Source organism: Mustela putorius, unplaced genomic scaffold (assembly GCF_011764305.1).
Source record: "Mustela putorius furo isolate JIRA1106 unplaced genomic scaffold, ASM1176430v1.1 tig00537284_pilon_pilon_pilon, whole genome shotgun sequence".
Lineage (NCBI taxonomy): Eukaryota > Metazoa > Chordata > Mammalia > Carnivora > Mustelidae > Mustela > Mustela putorius.
Genome location: NW_025422422.1, coordinates 969792 through 985590, shown reverse-complemented (window position 1 = coordinate 985590; position 15799 = coordinate 969792).

The window sequence follows — 15799 nt, the reverse complement described above, 5'->3', positions numbered from 1 at the left end:
TAACATACATGTAGTATTAGTTTCAGGGGTAGAGTTTAGTGATTCATCAGTTGCATATAACACCCAGTGCTCATTACATCAAGTGCCCTCCTTAAGGCCCATCACCCCGATGAAGTTTTAGAACATACGTGAGGTTCATGTGGTGAAGTCTGCAGCTGATGACCAAGAAAGAATACTTGAGACATCTTTGGTGCAAAATGGTGGTTTATTAAAGCATGGGGACAAGGGGACAGGACCCAAGGACAGAAAGAGCTGCTGCCCTGGGGTTTTGAGGGGTGGCAGGTTATATGGGGGAGGGAGTAAGGAAAAAGGGAGGTTTCAACAGAACTTTCATTTGCTGAAGACAAGGCCATTTTTCCCTTCTTCGCAAGATATTAAGATAGTTGGGAGATTTCTAAAGAATGTCACATAGGTCCCGCCCAGTAGTGGGAGCAGGGAAGGTTGTAGGGTGTCAGCTTCTGCTTTGTCCTCAGTTAGCCTTCTGTTCCCTTATCAACCCAGTTACTCCATCCCCCACCTACCTCCACACAAAGGGATTTTTACATGTTAAAGAAGACTTACAGGATCCTGGAGGTCAGGCTACTATCAGGCTAAGGTTGGCTTTTGTTTTAGCAAAGTACTCACAATGAAATGGTTGAGTTCCTGGGGGAAGGTCACTCTGCTTGTGTCAAGTACTTGTCAGTAGGCTGTAAATTATAAGGAAATTTTATTATTATTATTACTATTACTATTATTATTTTTAAACATTCCTTTTACCTTTGATCTCCACATCACCAAGCACACGTCTTTTTGACCAGGAAGTAAATTACATGATTTATATGTTAAGCATTATATTTTATTTTATTTATTTTTTAAAAAAGATTTTATTTATTTATTTGACAGACAGAGATCACAAGTAGGCAGAGAGAGGGGGAAGCAGGCTCCCCGCTGAGCGGAGAGCCTGATGCAGGGCTGGATCCCAGAACCCTGGGATCATGACCTAAGCTGAAGGCAGAGGCTTTAACCCACTGAGCCACTCGGGCCCCCCAAACATTATATTTTAAAAGATAATAGCTGGTCTTTTGTGAAGAGGACTGTAGTGGGGTAAATGGGAGTGAAAAGACTATGAAATCTTCCAGAGACATGTGAGGCTGGATGGGGGGGTGTGGCAGAGGTAGTGAGAAAGAATCAACTAAGGACGCATTTTCAAAGGAAAGCCAGGGAATCTGAATTGGAGGCAGAATCTGAAAGAGTGTTCATGACTGAGTGAATGAGAATCAGCACTGAATTGTTTGAGCCATTTGTTAAGTATAAAAAAGAAGTTTGCTGCCGAAGTGAAAAGAATTGTGTTTTTAAGATTTTTTTTACTAATATTATAATCTGTACATATCAACTTTCATAGAAAAAGCTCTTTAAAATGACTTAATCTACTTCTGTGCTTTATTCACTGGAGTGTAATGAAAAAATTGGGTATTTCTTTTCGGCCTAGTGCTTCTGTGGGTTATTATCATTCTTACTCTGAGTATCAGTTGTCAGTATTCAGGACTCTGACATTATCCCTGGAAGACGAAGGAGAATAGACACAGAGTAGAACACAGAACGTGGCCCAGATATTTCCGAATACAAGAATTTGTATAATGCACACTCTGGTTGATATGGGTGAATTTTGTAGAATTTTGAGTGATTTTTTTTCTGCCTTTTAAAAAAAAATATTTTGTGTTTTCTAAATAGAAAATTCTAAGTTGAATAATAATTTTGTTGTTTTTATTCAGAAAAATATGTGAATTTATTTTCACTGTTAAGATCTGGGCAGTACTTAAATATTCATAATCAAGAGATGAAAGTGGTCCCCAAACTTCCCTAAAGGTACCCATGCCTAGAAGTACAGGTTTTAATAATTCACTATACATTGTCCTAGGTTTTTTCTAAGCCTTTAAATGTGTTTTTCATATCCTCACCCTAAGTTTTTTTCTTATCTATATATCTGTTTCTATACACATATACAAATGTACATTTTTTAAAGTAAGTGAGCTCATATTGTATGTATTATTATATAACTTGCATTTTTTTCACTTAGTAATATGTCTTGATTTATTTCCATATTGGAATATATAGGTACACTTCATTATTAATTAAACAAAAATTAATATAAACAAAATAGAACAAAATCTGCCTCATATTCCATAAAATGGGTCAAATGTCACTTATATATACATACACACACACACATATATACATATATGTGTATATATATATGGACAAAGATTTTAAAAATTAAAAAAATATATATATGGACAAAGATTTTTCTTCCTTCTTATATAAAGGGCTTTGCAGATACACTTTTCAAACCCACCCTTACAAGCCAGATTGCTGCTTAGATTGCTTTTCAACCCAATAGTTATTTAAACAACAGTATAAAAGTTTCCAAGCTAACAGAGTCTCTGGACAGTCTACTTCACGTTTAATTTCTGCTTTTTTTTGCTGCCTTGCAGTTAGAGAATATGGTTGTAATTTATTGAGCTCTTTAGTACAGTTATCCTGTATGGGTGTAGGTTTCATGTGCTTTTGAAAGAATGTTTATTTTCTTTCGTTTGTAGGGGTATGGTGGTTTGTTTCACATGGTAGGACCTTTTCCTTGCAAGTCTATTATTTTATTTAATCCTTGATACCCTATTTACTTTTATTTATCTATTTGTTTTATCAATACAGAGAGATGCCATTAAGTTCTCCTACAACAGTTATGGATTTTTCAATTTTTTTCTTGTATTTTTTATGAGATTTGTTTTAAATATTTCAAAGCAATGTAGTCAGGTGAAAATATTTTAAAATATCATCACCTTTTGGGTGGATCGATTTGTGTGTCTCACTTTGTCGAGTTTACAGCCTTTTTTACTCATTTAATCTTATTTTCACTCTATCGCATCATCTTTTTCCCCCTCATCCTTTGCCTGGCCTCTCGTTCTCGAAGCCATTATTTTCAGACATTGGCTTATCTCCATATGATCTATTCAGAATTTGTGTTTGGCCTTTGAATGAAAAGATTTGTATCTTGAAGCGCCTCCGTGGCTTAATCTTTAAGCATCTGCCTTTAGCTCAGGTCCTGATCCCAGGGTCCTGGGATTGGGCTCTCTGCTCAGCAGGAAGCCTGCTTCTCCCTCTCCCACTCCCACTGCTTGTGTTCCCTCTCTCCATGTGTCTCTCTCTGTCAAATAAATAAAATCTTAAAAAAATAAAAAAACATTTGTACCTTGTCCAGTTATTTGTTGATGTTTTTCCATTTTACACCCTGTTCTCGCTAGCTGGACTTTCTGGAGCTCTTCTCTCTGGCTCTTAATTTAATTGCCAGACTTCCCATCTGTCTTACCTTTTATGCAGAACTGGAGAATCTTGGAGAATACCTTGACTGTATCTTCCCTGTCACTAATTGTCTTCATATCTGTGTACATCCTGCTTCTCAGCCTAGATGCCATGACTCTGATCAAGCCCCACTTTTACGGTTGTGTGTATATTATGTGCTTGAAAACTTTGAGTACTCAAAGTTTCACAATCTGTAGCAGTGATAATTTCATGCCAGATAACTGTTACAATAAAAAAACGTTTTTGAAAATGCTATCTCATTTATATTATGTCCATTGACTGATTCTATCCTTTTAATATTGATCCAACCTTTAAATTAAAGATTGACTTCCTTAGTCTTGGTCCAAATGCTGTTTGCAAGCATAATATGTATTTTCTAGTAATATCTACAAGAGTTTATGAGAATAAGTAATCAGCCAAATTATAAAGCAAAACTTGTTACAAAGAAATACATTGTTGTATTACAAAATAATACTTAATATGAACTACTGATGTAATTATTTTCATTTTAATGGGATTTGACATGTTTTGGTATAAAGGTATATCAAGTTGGAGGCTCAAGAATGCACAGTTTGGGTTTTTTTTTGTTTTTGTTTTTTGTTTTTGTTTGTTTGTTTGTTTTTGTTAAGTAGGCTTCATGCCTAGTGTGGAGCCCAGTGAAGGGCTGGAACTCATGACCCTAAGCTCAAGACCTGAGCTGAGATCAAAAGTCAGATGCTTAACTGACTGAGCAATACAGATGCTCCTTAAAATATGTATTTTTTAATACAGTAATTACTCTCATAAGATGGGAAAGATCTCTTTATTTCTTGGGGTATTACAACTGCTAGTGAAGTTGGATAGTACATGCATATGACAATATGGGTTGTTTCCTCACCTTTGCTTTTATGATTGAATGGGCAATAACTTTGCTCAACCTGGTCTGCCTTCAGTAATTCCATGGGGAGGAAGGACTTGCCAGAGGTGGTGACTGGACACCCAGCTCCTCGGTGTGCCAACCTCTCTCTGGGGATTAGGAGCTACCAGGGAAGCGCCCGTCTCCTGCAGCATCATTCTTGCCCTGGTGAAGATGAAAATCCCTCTACATCCCTCTGCTGGTCTCAGTCCAGAAACAACCATTTAGGTGTTCTGTGGAGTTCTCACAACCAACCCCTGTGTAAGGCCCAACTCATCCCCCTGCTCCTTGATTCTTGTACGTCTGGGCTTCAGAGTTCCCCAGAACTGGCCCTGCTTCTGCAGGAGTCTTCATCTGTGTGTTTTGGCTGCATTCCCTTCTTGGCTTGCTTTTACATAGATCCAGTTTTACTTGTCATCCCTTAGGAAGCTCTGAAACCTTCCAGTTTGTTAATTGCAGTGATACAGACCTTTGTTTTAGAGATGAACTTACCACTTTTTCCTGTGATTTGTATTAGTCAGGATAGGGTTGTGTTGAATGCTTAGACATCATCTAAGCCAATCTCTTCCACATAAATTGCTGTATAATTGGAAAAATAGTCTTGTTAAAAGATGGTTATAACAAAAATAACCATAATGATTGAGTGCTTCTGTGAAAACAAAAGTTGAGCAAAATCCAACTTAGCCACTGTGTGTTTTCAGGGAAGAATCTGGCCCTCTGTGTAGAGCTGTAGAATATTTGATACTCATGATGAAGGTTTAAAAAATACTATTAATAGCTAATTGATGTCCGCTCTGCCATTGTCATCCTGAGCAAGTAGAGAGCCGTGAGAAACTAACCTGAGTGAATTTGAATAGGAGAAGGACACTCGGAGGTGACAGATTTTATGTTGAGGCTTTCTGTGTGTTTTCCAGCACCACGAATTACAGCTGCTGTGAGATTAGCTGTGAAGGACTCGATGGGCCCACTTTGCCTAGCTGCACTTTGAACAAAGGTGACATCAGGCAGGACTGGCTGTGGTTGCAGGGCTGGTGAGGCGAAAGGCCCTCCTAATTGCATCAGGGGTGGCTCAGAAGCATGCGGATTTTTCTTCTTCTCTAAAATGTGCTCAGAATCAAGAAAAAACTCAATGCTTGATATTCTCCAGGTCCTGCAAGGCTGCCTTTCTGTTTGGCAGAACTTCCATGGGAAATGTTTTATTTTGCTCTCTCAGCATGAGTATTTTTGTCAACTTCAATTAACCAGAATTCAAGGAAACAGATGTTCAAGTTCAGTAGTTTGACTTTTGTTTTTAGCTACATTTCCATCTTAAGAGAAGAAAAATTCTGGGCAAAAATCCATGATTTAATTTAACAAAATACAATACAACGACACGTGCATACACACACACACACACACACACACACACACACCCCTCATATTGAAAGAACTGATGGAGTATGTCCATTAAACTTGTATGAAATCTATGGCTTTTGTGCCTCGAGCGGTGAGAAATGACATTCAAAATGATGCCTTTTAAGAATATGCAAGATAGCCAACTGATCAAGAAATAAATATTAAATGCTGTTCATTAGAGTCTCCTAACCCAGCAGGGATGTGAAGAAAGAGAGTTGTAACTATGAGAGGTTTTGCCTGGCAGGAGCTCTGGTCTTAGCAACATTGCCATGGGCAACTTGCTCTCTGACAGGAAGTCAGCCGGGGGGAAAAATACTCTGCAAAATATCTCTTCTTTAGCCTTCATTTTCCTGTCGGTGTCTCACAGTAGCTGAATCCAGCCAGAAGCTGGCAGAGGGCTAGAGGTCTTGGTGTTCCAGTTCACAGAAGTCACTCTTTCAGGACCTGGAGCTGGGTAGAGCAGTGTGGAGAGACAGTGTGTGGGCAGGCTGAGGGTACCTATAGGAGGGAATGGTGGTATCTTGTTAGAAGGTGGGGGAGAGACAGTAAAGTTTCTCACAAACCGAGAAGGCACTTTGCGACTGGAAAATGAACCAGCTACTCCACACAATCTACACAGAGATTTATGCCGGGTAGCTTCCTGAGGGGAGATCAGGCAAAGGATAATCCAGGGCAGCTGCAGAGTTATTCTCCACAAAATCTGGACCTTAGTCCACAGATTTATAAAACAAGGAGACAGGCAGAAGAACACTGTACGGCGATCAGAGGGTTTGCACACACCCCAGAGGGTTTGCATGCACCTGATGGACAGCTAACCTATGATTAGATCTTATGGTACCTACCACCTGTGCATCAAGAAGAAGAAAGACTTTGTTATCTTTAGCAGATTCATGGGAGGCCAAAACAAACCTCATTACATCCTGGCCCTTGCAGGCATTTCTAAAGTTATATATATTAATCTCCAAGGGGCCCAGAACACATAGCGCCAATAGAGGTCTCTGAGCAAACATGAACAAGATGGCGGGCCAGAGACGGAGTCAGTATTGTTAGCACTCCTCTTGCTTCTCTCTTCATTAATACTGGGATAGCCTTCCTTACAGCATTACTGAATTGTGGGGTCGTTGGTATCTGTCAGTTCTAGGAATGGCACTTCTTGCCGGGGATGGATGATCCGCCCTTTGATGTTTCTCTGAATTTAGTTTGTGGGACATTGGGGTTCTCAGCTCTGGCCTAGAAGCACAGGAGCCTTCTCAGTTTCCAAACCATGGGATGACACATATGTTCTGGTTTGGAAATTCAGTTTCTGAGTGGTTAGTAGTAAATTCAAGTCAAGTCACAGCTAACACATGGTAGTGGAGTTGAAATTAAAACGGAGTTCTCTTTGGCTACCGTGTATTTGCGTTCTCAGTAGTCTGACAAGTCTATCTTTCTACTTTGTCCGCTGAACTTGGTTTTTACCTTTTTCGTTTTCCAGAGTTAATCCCGTAAAATTTCTCAGTGGCATAGTCCCTTGCTTTTCTACCCTGCCCATCTGTGATACTTCACTCTTTCTCCAGCATCTTCAGCAATTTTGACCACTTAAATCAAAGAACCAGGTGATAAATCCCAACTTGAGGTCATAAAACCATCTTTCCTCTCTGGAAACAAATTGTGTAACCAAACTTATATGCTCTGTTCCACAACAGTGCTTTCTGTTCCCATCTGGACACACAGTAGTTTTAAATGTTTCCCCCAGTGCATACACATTTCCACTTTAGGGTTTTTTTTTTTTTTTTTTTTTTTTTCCCCCTTGCATCCTCCAGAGCAAAACCTTTACTGATTTCCTTAGGAAATCAGCATAATTTATGTTCTTCTCCCTCACAATAGATGGCTTTTCTTCCTATCACACTGAGAAAATAATGATCATCAGACACGAAATTTCTTAACTACTTTCATTCTACCTGAAAACCATCAATATTTCGATCTGTCCTTGTCTCCTTTCCTATGGATTCCATTCAATGAAATCCAATAGGCCTTTATCTGAGTACCTACTGTGAGCCATCAATATGCCTGGCGCTTAGGATATAAAGATTAACTATATACAAAATGGCAGGTCCTGTTTCCAGTTGTGCAGAGCCTGATTTGTGTGCAGTAGAGGAAGAGGGGAGACCAACAGAAACAGATGCAGACACAGGCGGAGCAAAACCCGGAATACCGAGTGCTGTTATAGGCACGTGGGAAGGTGCTGTTGCTCATAGAGGAAAGGCAACTACCCTCTCCTCAGGGTGTCAGGGAAGGATTCCTACAGGAGACAATGCTACCTCAGCCACCTGACGGCCCCATCAGCTTGTTCCAATTCCTTCCCTACTTCTCCCATAGCAATCATTCTTTCCACTTCACTGGGAAATTGTAAAACCTCTCCAATTCCTATTCAACAAAGCCCACACTCTTTGACATGCTTCTAAGGGGTGCTCGGTGCCCTGGCTGCCACTTTAGCTTTCCACCTCTCATCACCATGTCCTCCGGGACAGTCCACCCTGCAGCTTTCCTAACGTGCTCATTGTCCTCTAGTGGTATACTTTGCATAGAACCCTTCTTCCCACTTCTCTACCTGTCCATTTTCCTTTTTTCTTCGTTCAAGGCTAACTAAAATAGCTCTGAGATTTATCTGATTTCTCACCTCTGGACAGATTATTCTCCCCCTGCACATGGTCTTATCATACTTTATTTACATCTCTATTATAATACCTGTGACTGGGAAAAAAAAAAAAAAGACTGTTCTACATGTTTTTCTCCTTAATTTCAGTGCGGAGTCCATAACTCACACATCTCTATACCTCTTCTGGTACATTGTGAGTGCTCAGTAATTGTGTATCTGACTAAGACTAAAATACATACACACAGCACACAAGCACACATTTTGAAGCAAAGATCAGACTCCATTTCTGCCTGAACGGTGTTCAGTAGAATGGTACACCTTCTGACTCTCGGTTTTCCAAGCCACACATGGGCATTATAATCCCCTGCCAACTTTACATCACTCTTGTAGAAAAATCCATGTGAAATTGTTTTAAAAAATGGCAATCCAAAATAAATGAACATTCTTAGAGGAGAGGATGTCTATAGCAGGAAAGAACACTTAGTGAGTCCACAAAGCTTCATTAATTTTATGAAATATTATCCCCTTTTACTTATTCAGTAGCTACATGGAGATGTTGCAGTTGCCAAAACAAACAGACAAACAAATCCACATACACACAACAGGCGAACCCCAAACACATTTGCTCCTGGGTAATGTTGCTTTGAGTAAGAGCATGGCATTTTGGTTAGTAAGAATGAAAAGGCCTTAGAAATGAAAGGACAGCATAAGTCTAAACCTTCCATTCATGCCCTTCTCAAACATGAAACAGGACAATTATGTCTCGTGCATTAGACAAGACATTTGAAAAGCAGGTGTGCTGGTCTGCCTGTTGGAAAGCTAACTTTTATCAACCAAAGGCATAGTGGTGATAAGCATATGCATGTGTGTGCATGGAGAATGCATTTTACATGAGCCTGCCTACCTACACTGCACAAACCTCTATGTACACAAAGGCCCAGTATTATTAAATGGCTGAATATGAATAGAAATGTGGTTAGGAACAAGGGCGTTGGATTCACACCCTCCTGAGATCTTGGTTAGCTCTTCTAAGCCATATAACCACTCTGGGCACACGTTTCCTCACTTGAGAAATGAAGGGAGTATTATTTGATGAATTTGTCGTGCAAGTTAGAGAGGAATAATAGGAAGAACTTCACTTGGTATCTGAATCTTACTAGGGATAACTTGATGAGCTCTGGATCAAAGCTAACCTAAAAACTTCACGTAATCAGACTCAGGCTTAGCTAGCTGGCCCTGCCCAATCCTTTTGTCCATAGAGCCAGAATCACAACCAATTCATGGCCTATGTAGCTTAAATCAAACGTAAATGTGAAATCAAATGCAAATTTCCCCATTGTTCATTGCGGCGCTTTCAGTATAAGTCTCATTTGCAGAAACTTGTCAAAGACCAAATTCACATCCTGTATAACTCGACTGGGAAATCTGGGATAAGCAAAATATAGGGCTTACCTAGTTTTGGCTATGCACACAGCTCCTCTTGTAGTGTGTGGTGTGGGGTGAGTGGTCCTGCCCCTTAGGCTGCCTTGTGGGAAATCCCTCCTGCCCGTTTCAGAACTCCAGCCACCTCCTGTGGAAGGAGGGTTCGAGTGTATTTGAGGCTCTTACTTGGTGTGCTTCGTTAATCTTCTTCTGGTATCCCATTCTTCTATATGCTGAGCTTAACTTGCTGTGACTAGAGTTGATGGAAACCAAAGAGCAAAGGCAATTTACATCTTGTAAACCACGGAGCACTGGAAACCACCCCCCATGGCACAGCTGGAGAGATCTGCATTATTTAGTACTTCTACCCTCGCCACCGCCTCCAGAGTCTTAAAGCACGCAAAGCAGCTGTCTCTCAGACTCACACCTGATTATACACTGTCTTATTTTATTCTTTAATTGTGGCATGAGAGTCACCCTCTTCTCCCTGCAGACTATCAACCTCCCCCGGACAGGCCCTGGGTCTGACATTTCTTTCACTGCCTAATGACAGCACTCAGCTCGGTGCTACCAGCAACTAGATTGACATGTGGCTATTTAATCAGCCAGAGTCAATATGTAATAAGGACATAAGTTTAAAAAAAGGAAGAAGAAGAAGTTAATATGTGCTAGTTGCAAGGACTCTGCTACTAATTTTTCCAGAAGAAATGGTGCTTTCTCTAATTAGAATGCTCTCTCACCCTATCTTAGGGGGTATTCCCTCAAAAGCAGATGCTGAGGCAATGACTTGGGTATGCGCAGTTTATTTAGGAGGTGACCTTAGGAAACATAGATGAGGGAGGGGCAAAGGTGACAAGGAAGGATAAGACTCCAGTAAAAGGTGCATTAATGAACAAGTTGCCTGCCACCAGGGGCTTCATCTCTCAGGAGATCCTCTGAAGAGTCCTATAGAATGCATTTCAGTATTATCTTACCAAGGGGCATGGGTACTGAGGTGCACATCTATGGATTCCCATCCATCACTAAGGATTGCCTCTGGAGAGGTAAATTCCTGAGCAGTCCAGGCAGCACACAGAGGACCAACATTTTTGGAGTGGATAGCTCCTGAATGCACCCTGGGCACCAGTGATGACTGCACTGGCTTTGGGAGGCAGGGGAATATCCCCATGTCCCTCTCTGTGAGGAGCTCTTGAAGATGGTGAGGAACCAGGTCCCAACCAAAGAAGAAAAGGCCAAAGAGACTATGTAGTTTGATAGCCCTGGGCCTTACCCCTACTTGTGCTACGTTTTACTGCATGATTTTGGACATAGGATTTGTCTCTCTTAAATTTCATTTTCCTCATCTGTAAAATTATGATTATATTGCAGGAATATATTGACATTTAACAACATAGTGAATATGGAGCACCTATTGTGTGCCTGGTATGCAGTCAGTGCTCCAAAATTCGTAGCTATCACCATCATCTTCCTCATCATCATTTTTCAGCATTATGTCCTTAACACAGCCTCTCAGAAACAGTTTTGCTCTATCAACTAATTTAATCAAATTCTAACCCACTGGTTTTGCTCATGGTTTGAGAACATGGTAAAAGTTGTCGAGGGACCAGTCGAAATTCTCAGCAACGACAAAGATGCTCAGTAGGGATTTCAGACCTCCACGTGATCCTTGTGTTCCCTCAGGACCACTGTTGGAATTCCCTGCTGTACTGTCTAGGGTCTGAATTCCTATGAGGTTCTGAGACTGACTCTGTTTCCTTGTGGTTCCAGCTTCTCTCAAACAAAAGGAGAGGCAGATAAGAAGTCCTAAGAGAAGGTTAAAGACCCATCAGCTTAATAAGATAATAATGAAAATATTTTCAGTGCTTATTCTCTACTAGACACTGAGTTAAGTATGTTTTTATATATATATATATATATATATATATATATATATATATATATATATATAAACAGACTCACACCTGATTATACACTGTCTTATTTTATTCTTTAATTGTGGCATGAGAGTCACCCTCTCATATATATACATTATATATGTATATAATATATAATTGTTAAACAAACATGATATAAGTACTTCATTTTTGATAGATGGCTTGAAAGGTTTGGGCTTGTCCAGGCCACACCCCTGCTGAGTTGGTGAGCCTGGCCATGAGCCAAGCGTGAATGCATGCAGAAGCCCTACTGGGCTTCTTGACCACAACCCAAACGGGAGAATGGAAAGCTTAGAAAACCCCTTTAGAGGCAGTTAATAAATTTTGATAAGTCTTCACCCCAGAAAATTAGTTCTGTGCTAGAAGGCTAGACCCAATGCCTCATGATGTGTCCTGCATATCTCTCCACCAGCTAGCTGTGTGACAAAGAGATGAAATAGTAGTTCAAACATAAGCTCTGGTACTGGACTCCTAGGCTTGAAGACTAGATTTGCTTCTTAGTAGCCATATGACCTGGAAGGTGCTTAACTTTTTTGCAGTTTCTTCCACTGCCAAACAGAGATAATAGCAGTAAGCACCTGGTAAAGCTATTGTGTGAACACACATGTACATATTGTACTTAATCTCAGAACAATGCTTGGTGTACATTAAGTATGATACATTGTTTGCCTTTTTTTCTTTTTCTTTTCTTTTTTTTTTTTTTTAATTTAGAATATATTCTCTGGGAGATTAGGGTATCTTCACTGTTTTGCTCACTGCTGTATCTGAAGAACTTAGAACAATGCCCATTATATAGTAAAAGCCCCCTAAAACTTTTGCTCAGTGAATGGACATATCACTTTCAACTTTCTGAACGTCTGTAGTCCCATCTACAGGATGGAAACAGTAGCAGAAGTCTTAAGGACTTCATCACTTTGCTATACAATAACCAGATAAGCTGCGGACTGCCTGGAGCCCTTTAGAAAAATCCCAGAGGCTAGAAAAATGAGAAGCTCTAGGACCTTAGCTTCCATTTATTTTCAGTGGAAAGCATGGCTCAGGAGAGAAAGTGTTAATAAGAATGTCCTGAAGGTACAGATGGTGCTTATGAAGAAAAAGTCTATTTTTCAATTTATAAAAATGATTAGCTGGAATCCCACTGAGTTCACTGCATGGGCCACTGCTAGTTTTAATTTGTGCCAATAGGATGGAGAGATGGACTTTAATGAGTATCTGTGTTTTCTAATCATGGGCAAAGTTAGAGGAAGTGGCAAAGCGGGGAGGGAGGGTGAAACACAATTGGGGGATTCAGAAGATGAGGCTGCTTCTTCAGGACAGATGGATACTATGCTGCCTTCCCTGCTAAGGTTCTATCAGAGTAGTTCTCACGTGATTGAGGGTAGGGTTGGGGATGTCATCATTGTCCAGGGAAGCAAGTAGTAGGGGGATTCCAAGCACATTCTGGAGCCATAAGCTCTGGGTTTGCCACTTGTGAACTTTATGATTCCGTTTCCTTTTTTTGCAATCGACAGAAATAGTTATGTCTATGTCATTGGATTATTATAGATATTAAGCATGATGACACAAATAAAGAACTTAGAGTATTTATATAATATATCCATATATATTAAATTCTTAATACATTTCTTTATAAGTTTGCGACATTACTTTAGTTATAAATGCCCATTCATCTGCAGAAATGGCACAGGATTCCTTAGCTTCCAGAAGTTACTTCTTTCAATACAGCAATCACACTTCTTGAATGTGGGTTTCCAGTGGGGAGGGAAGTGGGATATGTGTACTTTAGTAAGAGCCTATTGAATGATTTTGATATCATTCCCCACCTTTCATATGAGTTGAGAACTATTCCACATTTATGATGAAGATGCCTATAACAAGTGTATTGTTGGTGGCAATAGCAAAACATTAATTCAAACCACCAAGGAGAATTGCCTGTAGAAATCATTTCACTGCGGCAAGAGTCCAAAATATTTTTCCCTCCTAGAATTTCTGTACGTTTGTCTGTGAGGTTTGCATGGTGGCCCTGAGTGCTAGAGCAGCTCATGTGTTCTTCCCTTGTGAATTTCAGAAGTAAATATATACACCTTGAAGGCAGTGATGATCATTTTTCCAAAGGATTCAAAAATGACTGGATTTTGTTCTACCTGTCCAAAATTCAGATGTGGGACCATGGTTGTCTTTGATTGGTCAGCTCATGCCAGAATCTCAAGACCATTTTGGGGAAGGGGACAGAAATAATGCAAGGATTCTTGTGGAGCAAGTATGTGTGTTTTGACAAATGGGAGAAGTTCATACATTCCCTGCAATTTTATGAAAAATTCATGTATGTATGTATTTCACTTAGGAGAAAGTCTGTTGACTCATGGAAGTCTGAGATCAAGACTGTTTAAGGACTGGTGACTTAAAGACAAGTGAGATGTATTCCTGTCCTTTCTTTCAATGAGATTGGAAGATAAGATTCTGATCTAGTACAGGAGAGAGTGTAGTGTAGGTATGTTAAACAAATAAAAGGATAAGTCAAATAAGTGTTATGTGGGCACAGAGTGTTAGCAGGTCAGGGAGGATTGAAGGCATTTGAGCAGAATGAGAAAGGTTTGTCAGGGAAAATTGAAAAAAAAAATATCATTCTACAGATGAAACTGTTAGTTTGGCAGTTGTCAGCCTCTGACGCAATCCCAGGAGACAGAAGAGCTTCCCATAACCTGGTCATCTGTTTGCCTCTGCTCAGATGCTTATCCTAAGCCACCATAGGGAAATGTCTCCTCATCGGTCTCACTCAGAACCTTTTACCCTTCAGGTTCCGAGTCTTCCTTGGAGGACACTTCAGTTCATTTGCTCTGGGGACAGGAGTGAAAAGAAAATATAAAACAGTTCTCTGAAAACACATCCAGGAAACATATTGTCATGAAAGCTAATTAGCTTTTGAAAAAGCAGTACTCTAATCAAGATTTCCATATACCATGCATGGCCTAATTATAGTGACAATAATACCCTGAATTTACAAAGAGTCTTTCAATATGTATCTCTGCAATTATTTCAATTATTCAGCAAATATCCTCAGGAAAGGAAAGGAGGTAGACCAAGAAGCTGAGTTTTTCAGGGGCCAGTATAGCATATATTATCTTCACATCTGGAGCTAGAATCTTGATCCTAGTCTACCCTCAGGGTCTAAAGCCCTGGTTGCTTAGCTCATTAATGTTTACAAAAGAAAAAGAAATAAAAATCCATGATAATTCTAGGGATTATGCTAGCCGTGGTTATTTTTTGTTGCTGACTTAAAGATTCCAGGTATACAGTCCAGCTCATGCTTATCTTTTAATTATTTTCTGAATGAATGAATAAATTAATGAATGATTCAATCAATGAATCATATAGACCTAGATCTCGACAGGCAACGTCAATACAAATGTAGTGGTTCAGGAGTCTAGTCCGGACATGTCAGGTACAAACCGGTGAAAAAATGATTGATGTTCAAACTGACTGACATGTGGGGGGGTTAGAATGGACATCTTCGAAGAGAAGGAGTCAAAGAACACAGTTCCATGGGAAATAAGTGGGAAGTTGTTTAAAGCCACAAAAAAAAAAAAAAAAAAAAAAAAGAAAAAGAGCAATGAGGATGAAAAAATGAAGGAAATATTCAAGTATATAATTGTAACTTAGTGAATGATAGAAAGACATAGAAAATATGTCTTTTTGTCTGGTACCAATGAACTTTTCTTTTTCTTTTTAATGTATAAAGCATGGAGTTTCAGTTGCTTACAGGACAGTTCAAGGGATCCTCTTTTAAATGAAACGTTTCCTTTACCTGTGATTAGTGGTTTCTGCAGAAATTTCTTTTAATGGTTTCTATTTCAGTTATACTTATGACTTTGAGGTGACTTGGGCTTTTTAGTGAAACATGGCACATAGGAGTATAGATTCTTCAATTCCTCTTCTCATCTAAAACCCTGGGGGTGCCTGGGTGGCTCAGTCAGTTAAGTGTCTGCTTTCAGATCAGGTCATGATCTCAGGGTTCTGGGATGGAGTCCGGCTTCGCATCAGGCTCTCTGCTCAGGGTATGTGTGCTTCTCCCTCTCATTCTCCCCCTGTTCTTTCTCTCTCTGGTTCTCTCAAATAAATAAATAAATCTTAAAAAAACAAAACATGCTTGCATGAAGGATTCTCTTGGTTTCTTGCTCT